Source organism: Arachis ipaensis, chromosome B1 (assembly GCF_059453495.1).
Source record: "Arachis ipaensis isolate K30076 ecotype BB chromosome B1, ASM5945349v1, whole genome shotgun sequence".
Lineage (NCBI taxonomy): Eukaryota > Viridiplantae > Streptophyta > Magnoliopsida > Fabales > Fabaceae > Arachis > Arachis ipaensis.
The window spans coordinates 105,427,077-105,437,118 of NC_142436.1; the positions used below are offsets into that span (position 1 = coordinate 105,427,077).

The 10,042-nt window shown below is 41.3% G+C and overlaps 1 non-coding gene across 1 annotated transcript; it reads left to right on the top strand.

The window, feature by feature from the left end:
• Positions 1-7,363: 7,363 nt before the first annotated feature.
• Positions 7,364-7,470, top strand: LOC148577773 (small nucleolar RNA R71). The gene has a single exon (XR_015903029.1). It is a non-coding gene; the product is annotated as a small nucleolar RNA R71 (small nucleolar RNA).
• The last annotated feature ends 2,572 nt before the right edge of the window (positions 7,471-10,042 follow it).

Consider the following 10,042-nt stretch of genomic DNA (forward strand, 5'->3'; position numbering starts at 1 on the left):
AGAAAGCATTTCTAGCTTGATCTCTTCATTCCTCTTTCAAGGTTCAGAAGAGATCCAAGTATAAATAGCTTCTTTTTCAAGATAACTACTCAATTGGATGAAGATCAAAAGCTTTCAAGTAAAATCAAGAGAAAAGATAGAAGAAGAATAATGAAAACTAGTATTGATCCATCAAATTACAACAGAGCTCCCTAACCCAATGACAGGGGTTTAGTTGTTCATAGCTCTGGAAAATAAAAACAAAGATGGAGAATACGTGATGAAAACTTAGAAGTGCAGAGAAAGTAAAATACAGAGAGTATTTCTATGCTAAGAGTCTCCTTGTAATTTCCAACTCTCAAAATATTTCAAAGATACTCCTATATATACTACTCTTCTGTTCTTCTAGTTGATTCTTCAAGTCTTGGGCCTTTGGATCTTGAGTTGGAAGCAGTTCTCTTCTTCATTGGGCTTAGCTTTTACTTGCAGAGAGAAAGTATGAAGTGGGCAGGGGCTTTGGCTCAGGAAGTTAGTGGTGTTAACGTTCAGTGAAAATATGGGTTCGAGAACGTTAGTGACAATCACCTTTTTTACTAACGTTCCTCACCAAAGTTAAAGGCCACGTTAACCTCAACGTTAGTGGCACAAACGTTGCCACTAACATTTCCACTATGTCCTTCGCACACGTTATTGGGACTCAACTTTCCCAATAACTTTGAGAAGCCTCCCCCTTCCCTACGTTAGAGCCCACGTTAACTTAGTTAACGTGGCTCTTTTAACGTAGGCTCGCCATCCTTCGAGAACGTTAGTGACACTTACCATTGTCACTAACGTTCCAAATTGCCCCTATTTTCCACATTAGAGTCCACGTTAACTAGGTTAACGTGGCTTCTAATGTGGCCTTGCTAGCCATCTCCAACGTTAGTGACAAAGTTAAGTGTCACTAACGTTGGCTCATCCTTCCCTTATCCACATTAGCTTCCACGTTAACTAAGTTAACGTGGCTCATGGTGGCATGTGTGGTTCCTTCCAACGTTAGTGACAATGTTGGGTGTCACTAACGTTGGCGATCACCTTCTTTCTTCACGTTAGCTTCCACGTTAACTAGGTTAACGTGGGAGTCAACGTGGCTCATTGGGGGCTTGTGTTCTTCCAACGTTAGTGACAATGTTGGGTGTCACTAACGTTGTCGACCACTTTGTTCCTTCACGTTAGCTTCCATGTTAACTAGGTTAACGTGGGAGTTAACGTGGCTTAATGTGCTTTGGCCAACGTTAGTGACAATGTTGAGTGTCACTAACGTTGGCTCCCCCCCTTCCTTCTTAACGTTAGAGGCCATGTTAACTAGGTTAACGTGGACTCTAACGTGGCCACTCATGATCTTGGTTCAACGTTAGTGATAATGTTAAGTGTCACTAATGTTGGCTCAATTTCTTAACGTGGGCAATGATGGCTTCGAGAGCATTATTGGCAATCACTTTTCTCATTAACTTTGCAAGTTACTCCCATTCCACGTTAGTGTTAACGTTAGTGCAACTAACGTAGCCACTCATGTGGTTCTTCTTTGCTTCCTTTGTCCTGAAATTAAGCAATAAAGTGCATCAAAGTTCTAGTCCAAGTCATGGGAAATGCAACGTCCAATTTGTCCTTAAATTCATGCAAAATCCTCATGAAATCCTGTAAAATGCACAATGTATGCTTGAATCAAGATGTAAGTGAATATCTACCCAAAACTAGCTTATTTCCTAAGGAAATGCATGAAACTATCCTAAAAACAGTAAAGAAAAGGTCAGTGAAACTGGCCAAAATGCCCTGGTATCACAACACCAAACTTAAAGCTTGCTTGTCCCAAGCAAGTTCTGGAACAAGAGAATGATGAAAGAAATGCCAAGAGACATGAGTCATTCTTGTAGAAGTCATGTCCTGGTTTTATGGTGGTTTCATGCATAGCAACGTAGGCTCATTCCTGGCTTTCAGAACTTTATCATGTCCTAGAATACTCACTTGTTATTGCATCCCATGAGACTTTTATTCATTGATCCTTTTGTTGTTATTTAAGGGCTTATTTTTGTTCTTAAGCTAAGTGCTCTGTAAGGGGGCAACTCTTTAAAATAAGCTTTCAGCCAACACTCCCGAACCAGTTGGTTCAAGGTGCTAGGTGTTGAAGCACCCCTAAGGACTTACTTGCTCAAGTCTCTCCCCCATACATACACACCATAGGCACATAGTTTATTTATTTTCTTTTCTTGAGACCTTGGTGTCCAGTACCTCTTTGGGTTACTAAAAGCTCTGTGGTGAGGGTTACTCTTGATAGTGGACTTTCAGCTGATAATCCTGGGTTAGTTAACCCAAGTTACCAAGTGATAAGGCACCCCTAAGAGCTTATTCATCCAAGTAGATCCCTCACACAGGAGCACCACAGACACATGCTTCAAGATTAAAACCATTGGTGCCTAGCCTTATTGCTTACTATTTTTCTTTTATTCCTCAACTTTGATTGTTCTTTCCCTTTTTCTTATTAGGATCTTCTTATTTATCTAGTCTCATGGGGTGTGTCTCAAGCATAGTATTCATGACAAATAGTTGTCTTCCCACCTTATGGTTGAACCAACTTAGCTAACTTATGACCACACCACAAACTCATGGACTTACTCCCTAGTATGAACTCCACTCTGGTCTTTTGAAAACAATCATTCTCTTTTCATTTGATTCAAAAGGGACAAGCATACAAGTAAGTAAAGAAATGATGCAGTGACATAGAGACTAGCACACAGAGACCTCTTCAACACACAAACTAAAAAAAACAGAATTTAAAAAGGTTTAAACTAATCATGGAAGCAAGTTCTATTTCATACAAGATCTTCCTTATTTAAAACTTAGAACAAGATGGACCAAAGAAAGAACTCCACCACCTTTTACTCTTGTGGATGTCCATGCTTTCCTCCTTGTTTGTCTTCTTTGTGTCCTCTTGCATTCCCTCTCATCCGTGCCAATCTTGCTTGCTTCCAATCTTCATACCTTGTGATTCCTGGATGTAATATAGGCAGTTGTCCTACCAAGTAACCGAGCCTGGCTTGAGTATTTATATAATGCCCAGTCTCGCTCATGTAAACTCTTTCTGCGAATGCCCTTTGCTCGTCCAATAGTTCTGCCTATTCTATTTGTCTTCGATGCATCTCATGTATATGTGCACCTTGATGTGCTTGGATGTTGATTAGCCTCTGGATGGATTCTTGTTGCTCATTTTGCCTTTGTTCTATCCTGTGAAATGTTTCATTCTATTGTTGTCCTTGACTCAGTTCTTGATCCATCTTTTGCTTTTGCCAATCCCCTTGTTGAGTCATCCATCTTGAGAGTGACTCCTCTTGTTGCCCCATCATCTGTAGTTGAAGTTCTCTCTGTGCTCCTTGGCTCTCCAAATATTGTTGAGATAGTCCACTAATGGCCTCCTGCAATTGATGCATATCCAAAGTGGTTGGTGCTTGCCCTTCTACGGCTTGTCCTTCTACTACTTGAGGGGCTGTCCTCTTCCTTTGCTTCCGTTGAGGTAGGGGGGATGCAGTGGCATGCATTCGTTGAACGGTTATTGGAATGCCCTCTTTTATCCATACGGGGTCCTCATCTTCAAACACTACCCCAGCTTTCTTGCACAGTCGGTAAATAGTGCTGGGGTAACCTAACGTTCCTCTTGAGTCACTTTTCTCTGCCATTTTTCTAATGCCTTCTGCTATGAGTTCATGAACCTTGATTTCTCCTCCTTTGAGTATACTGTGTACCAGTGTGGCTCTCTTGAGATTCACCTCCGAGTTGTTCGCTGCTGGGAGGATAGACCTCCTTACAATCTCGAACCATCCCTTTGCTTCCGGAGTAAGATCTGCTCTCTTGATGAACCTTGGTCTCCTATCTGCATATCTTTCCCTGTCAGCTCCTGGTACACAAATGTCTTGCATAATCTGATCATGATTAGGGTTGTTGTCCATCCTTGACTGATAACTCTCTTCTTCAAACGGTATAGACCGCAGTTTTAATGCCTTCATGACACTCATGGGGCCAAAATCCACAATCTTTCCTCTCACAAAGCTTGTATATGACTCATCTGCCTTATCATAACGGACCGCATTTGCATAAAACTCTCTTATAAGATTTGCATTCACCTTAATGACCAGATCAGTGAGGAGCTCCCATCTTCTCTTTTCTACCTTCATTGTAATTTCGGGACACTCAGTTTTCCTAACTTGAAATCCTAGCTCATAAATGATTTCTTTATCAATCATCCACCCGTATTGCAAGCATGATGCAAGCTTCTGAATCTCTTTTCATCATACGGGTGTTGCTCCATAGGTTCCTTCCCCTTCCTTCTTTTAGAGCTTGAAGATGCCATGATTGAGGGTTAATGTATGGAGTTGGCAAGGGTGTGGAGACTTTTGGTTGTTTAGGGTTGAGTGCAATGAAGGTGGTGAGGGAGAATGTGTTTAAATGGTTAGGAAATGCTTTGCTCCGAAATGGATAGGTGTGAAGAGTGGACGTAGAGTGTGGAGCTAGGGTACGGATCAAGGATCACTTTTATAGAAAGGTTGTGAGTGAATGGAGGGTGTGGATTGATGGAGTGGTTGTTTGATGGACGGTTGGGGTTGTGCATGTAGAAAGGACAAGGATCATCACTTTATGATGGAGATTGCTCGGTCTTCAAGGGTCCCATTTTTTTTTCAATGTTGCATGGCAACATTTTCCAATGACTTCCCCTTTTAGAACAAGTGTATAGTCCTTCCTTTTGTGGTGTCCAAACCTTCTTCCTTTAATTGTCCAATCTATCTCTTTCAATGCTCCTTTCCTTTCCCTATAAAGATCAAATAAGAAAAGTAAGAAATATCATAAAAAAAAATCAATTTAGATTTTTACGGCTAAAATAATAAAGAGAAGAAAATATTAGATTGTTTATTCATGAACTCCAACTAACTAACTAACTGTGTATCCCTTCATGCATTTTGGTGGCACCATGGGGTGACACCAAACTTAGTTTGAAGCATTATGATGAAAAGTTCTGTTCAAAGCTCCAAGACTAGAATGCTCTCTGTTGCATTCATGCTTTCTTGGTATGCTTTGAACACCAAACCTGTTCTTCACTATATACTGCAATATAAGGACTTCACCAAGTTTGGGTTGGAATTTATGAATATTGACTTATTCACTAGTAAAAGCTAATAAAACATAGGTTGCCTCCCATGAAGCACTTCTTTAGCGTCACTAGCTTGACGTTTCTCCTTCATCAGGGTGGTTGATAATGCTTCAAGTCTTCCCCTCTTGCCTTGGACTTATATCCATTGGTTGTATCAATGATCTCTACATGTTCCAAGGAAAGAACTCTGTTGATAGTGAAGACCTTAGGTAACTGAGATGGTACAGTGGGGAGATTAGGGGGATATCTGGGAAGTAAGCTGAAATCACTTTATCTCCTGGAGAGAGGCCTTCCGTAGGGATCTTCTTGTTCCTCCACCCCCTTGGTACCTTCTTCTTTGTCCCTTTTGATGCTTCCCTGTTCTTGGCGACTTCTTCTTTTAAGTGAATTTTGTTGTTGTCTTCACATGCCTCTGGTGGTTTAGGTTCCTCCAGCTTCTCCTTGAGCTGTGACGATTGCTGTTTGCCTTGTTCATCATTCAGTGGGGTTCTCAGATGTGTTGGTAGTGCCTCAGTTCTTGTTTCCTCTGTCAGCATCCCGTTATGATCATTGCTTGGTTCTTTGTTTTCTTGGTCAGTTTCTTGGGAGAGTTTAAAGACATTGAAGCTGAGTTGTTCATCATGGATCCTCAATATTAGCTCATCTCGCTCCATGTTTATGAGTGCTCTGGCTGTAGCTAGGAATGGTCTTCCCAATATGATTGGGTGAGTGTGACTTTCTTCCATGTCCAAGATGACAAAGTCTGTGGGAAGAAAGTATTTCCCCACCTTTAACAACACGTTTTCCACCACCCCTCTTGCTTGTTTTTGAGTTTTATCAGCCAGCCTGATGACTACATCTGTGGGCAATATCTCATTGATCTGCAGCCTCTTCACCAGGGATAGAGGAATTAAGTTGATGCTTGCTCCCAAATCGCAGAGTGCTCTATCAAACATTGTTTCTCCTATGGCACAGGGGACATGAAAACTCCCTGGATCTTTTCTTTTTGTAGGCAACTGCGGTTGAATGAGGGCACTGCACTCCTTGTTCATCACTATAGTTTGGCCTCCCTTGAGTGAGCTTTTCCTGGGAAGCAACTCCTTCATGTACTTGATGAATGCAGGTATTTGTTGGATAGTCTTGATGAATGGTATGTTCACATGCAGAGATGCAAATAAGTCAAGAAATCTTGAGTATATTCTCCTCTCCACAGCTCCCTTGAGCAGTTGGGGAAAAGGTGCATAGAGTCTCAGCAACTCCTGTTTTGAGATTTCTGGTTCTTGGTAATCTTTTTCCACCTCCTCTACTGAGGTATCTTTAGGTTGTTTTGACAGCTTGCTTGGCTTGTCCTCAGTCTCCTTATCACTTATAGTGACCATCTTGCAATCTTCCCATCTTACCTTCTTTGTTTCACCTCTCGGATTCTTCTCTGTGTCACTTGGAAATCCATCTGTGGGTTTGGGAATTTGCTCAGAGAGATATCCTACTTGAGATTCCAACCTCTTGATTGTGTGTCCCTGGTTCTTGAAACTGGCTCGCACTTCCTCCTTGAAGACCTTGCTGTCTTGAATCTCCTTGCTTAGGCCTTCAAGTAGATTCTCAATCCTTGAGATTCTTTCATCAAATGATGACAGGTCAGGCTGAGTAAGGTTATTCTGGCCTTGATATGAATGTGGGGATGTGTTGTTATGGGGGTGTTGATATGGTCTAGGTGTGAAGTGTTGGGTGGCTGCATTGTTTGGATTTGGGCGTCTTTGATTAAGGCTTTGGTCTTGTTGATTTCTCCACCCAAAGTTTGGGTGATTCCTCCATCCAGGGTTGTAGGTCTTGGAGTATGGATCATGGTTTTGCCTAGGTGAATTCCCAATGTAGTTGGCTTGCTCCTGACTACCCTCTGCTTTTTCATTCACTCCTTCTTGGGTTGTTGATGAAGTGGAGACTGCTGCTACTTGGTTCCTCTCCATCTTCTTGGTGAGGTCAGCCAGCTGCTGGGTAATGAGCTTGTTTTGGGCCAGCAGAGCATCTACATTGTTTAGCTCCATTACTCCTCTTGTGTTCCCTCTTTCGGAAGCATAGAAGTAGTCGTTCTCTGCTACTGTTTCAATGACATCTATGGCTTCCTTAATAGTCTTCTTCTTGTTCAAAGATCCTCCGGATGAATGGTCTACGGCCTTCTTTGACTCATAAGAGAGCCCTTCATAGAAAATGTGCAGCTGCACCCATTCGTTGAACATATCTGGTGGGCACCTCCTTGTTAAGTCTTTAAACCTCTCCCATGCTTCATATAGAGTCTCACTATCTTGTTGCCTAAAAATTTGGACCTCAGCTCTCAGCCTATTGATTCGTTGAGGAGGGTAAAATATTGCTAAGAATTTGTTCACCACGTCTTCCCAAGTTGTCAAGCTCTCCCTTGGGAAAGACTCCAGCCACTTAGCTGCCTTATCCCTGAGTGAGAATGGAAATAAGAGCAGTCTATAGGCGTCAGGATGAACACCATTAGACTTCACTGTGTCACATATTCTCAGGAAGGTGGTTAGATGTTGATTGGGGTCCTCTTGGACACTCCCTCCGAACGAACACTTGTTCTGAACAAGGGTGATGAGCTGTGGCTTCAGTTCAAAATTGTTGGCATGGATGGTTGGCTTTTGAATGCTACTTCCACAGTTCCCTGGGTTTGGATTGATGTAAGAGCCTGAAACTCTTCTATCCTCCCCAGCATGATTTGCTCCACCTCCTCTGCCATGGTTGTGAGCCTCTTCTTCATGATGGTTTTCCATGTTTTCTTCCATGTTTGGTTCAAAGTATTCCTCAAAGTGTTCCTCCTCTTCTTCACCACCAACTACACATTTTTCTCTTGCTTCCCTCCTTAGTCTAAGGAAGGTTCTCTCAGGTTCAGAATCAAAGGAAGTTGAAGCCCCACTTCTTCTCCCTGTCATACAACCAATAAATACAAGCAAAGAGAATAGGTGCAGAAAGTATATCTGTCAGAATTATTGTTAGTGTGAGTGATGCAATATATCAAACAGTTAGTGGGTTAGTGAGACGAATAGTAAATAACAAAGAAAAAGTAAGGGGGAAGGGAAGAAGTTATCTAAAACATAAAGTAAATGACTCAAACAGAAATTTAAATCAAACAAAAATAAAATGCTCAATCTAGTTATCCTCCAATCTAATCATTGTTGATGCACAATCAATCCCCGGCAACGGCGCCATAAACTTGATGCACGGAAAACTTGTCTCACAACAAATTCCCTTCGACAAGTGTACCGAATTTGTCGTCAAGTAAAAACTCACAATAGAGTGAGGTCGAATCCCACAAGGATTGATTGATCAAGCAACTTTAACTAGAGGACTGTTCTAGTTGAGCGATTCCAGAATTTGAGTTGAGAATTGTAGAAAATAAAATGGCGGGAAGGTAATTGACTGGAAAGTAAATGCTAGAATTATAGATCTGAAAGTAAATGTCGGAAGGTAAATTGCAGAATTGTAAATGGGAATGGGGGAATTGCTCATTAAAGTAAATAACAGAAATTAAAGAGAATGGGTAAGATCAGAAATGGGGAGTTCATTGGGCTTAGGAGATGTTGCATTCTCCGGATCAATTTTATTTTCATCTCTTCCTCAATCAATGCACTCATTGATCTCCCTGGCAATCTTAAGTGATTGAATTACAATTTCTTGTAATTCAATCTCTCAAATCTTGATCAATAGCCAATTCCTTGGTCAATTGCTCATGAGAAGAGATGAAGTATGGTCACTGATTATACCACATGCATTTCCCAAACCAAGTGTTGAGAAGATTATAGTCACATATCCATCCAAACCTAATTTGGTCCAGCATGAGAAAGCATTTCTAGCTTGATCTCTTCATTCCTCTTTCAAGGTTCAGAAAAGATCCAAGTATAAATAGATTCTTTTTCAAGATAACTACTCAATTGGATGAAGATCGAAAGCTTTCAAGTAAAATCAAGAGAAAAGATAGAAGAAGAATAATGAAAACTAGTACTGATCCATCAAATTACAACAGAGCTCCCTAACCCAATGACAGGGGTTTAGTTGTTCATAGCTCTGGAAAATGAAAACAAAGATGGAGAATACATGATGAAAACTTAGAAGTGCAGAGAAAGTAAAATACAGAGAGTATTTCTATGCTAAGAGTCTCCCTATAATTTCCAACTCTCAAAATATTTCAAAGATACTCCTATATATACTATATATACTACTCTTCTATTCTTCTAGTTGATTCTTCAAGTCTTGGGCCTTTGGATCTTGAGTTGGAAGCAGTTCTCTTCTTCATTGGGCTTAGCTTTTACTTGCAGAGAGAAAGTATGAAGTGGGCAGGGGCTTTGGCTCAGGAAGTTAGTGGTGTTAACGTTCAGTGAAAATATGGGTTCGAGAACATTAGTGACAATCACCTTTTTCACTAACGTTCCTCACCAAAGTTAAAGGCCACGTTAACCTCAACGTTAGTGGCACAAACATTGCCACTAACGGTTCCACTATGTCCTTCGCACACGTTATTGGGACTCAACTTTCCCAATAACGTTGAGAAGCGTCCCCCTTCCCTACGTTAGAGCCCACGTTAACTTAGTTAACGTGGCTCTTTTAACGTAGGCTTGCCATCCTTCGAGAACGTTAGTGACACTTACCATTGTCACTAACGCTCCAAATTGCCCCTATTTTCCATGTTAGAGTCCATGTTAACTAGGTTAACGTGGCTTCTAACGTGGCCTTGCTAGCCATCTCCAACGTTAGTGACAAAGTTGAGTGTCACTAACGTTGGCTCATCCTTCCCTTATCCACGTTAGCTTCCACGTTAACTAAGTTAACGTAGGAGTTAACGTGGCTCATGGTGGCATGTATGGTTCCTTCCAACGTTAGTGACAATATTGGGTGTCACTAACGTTG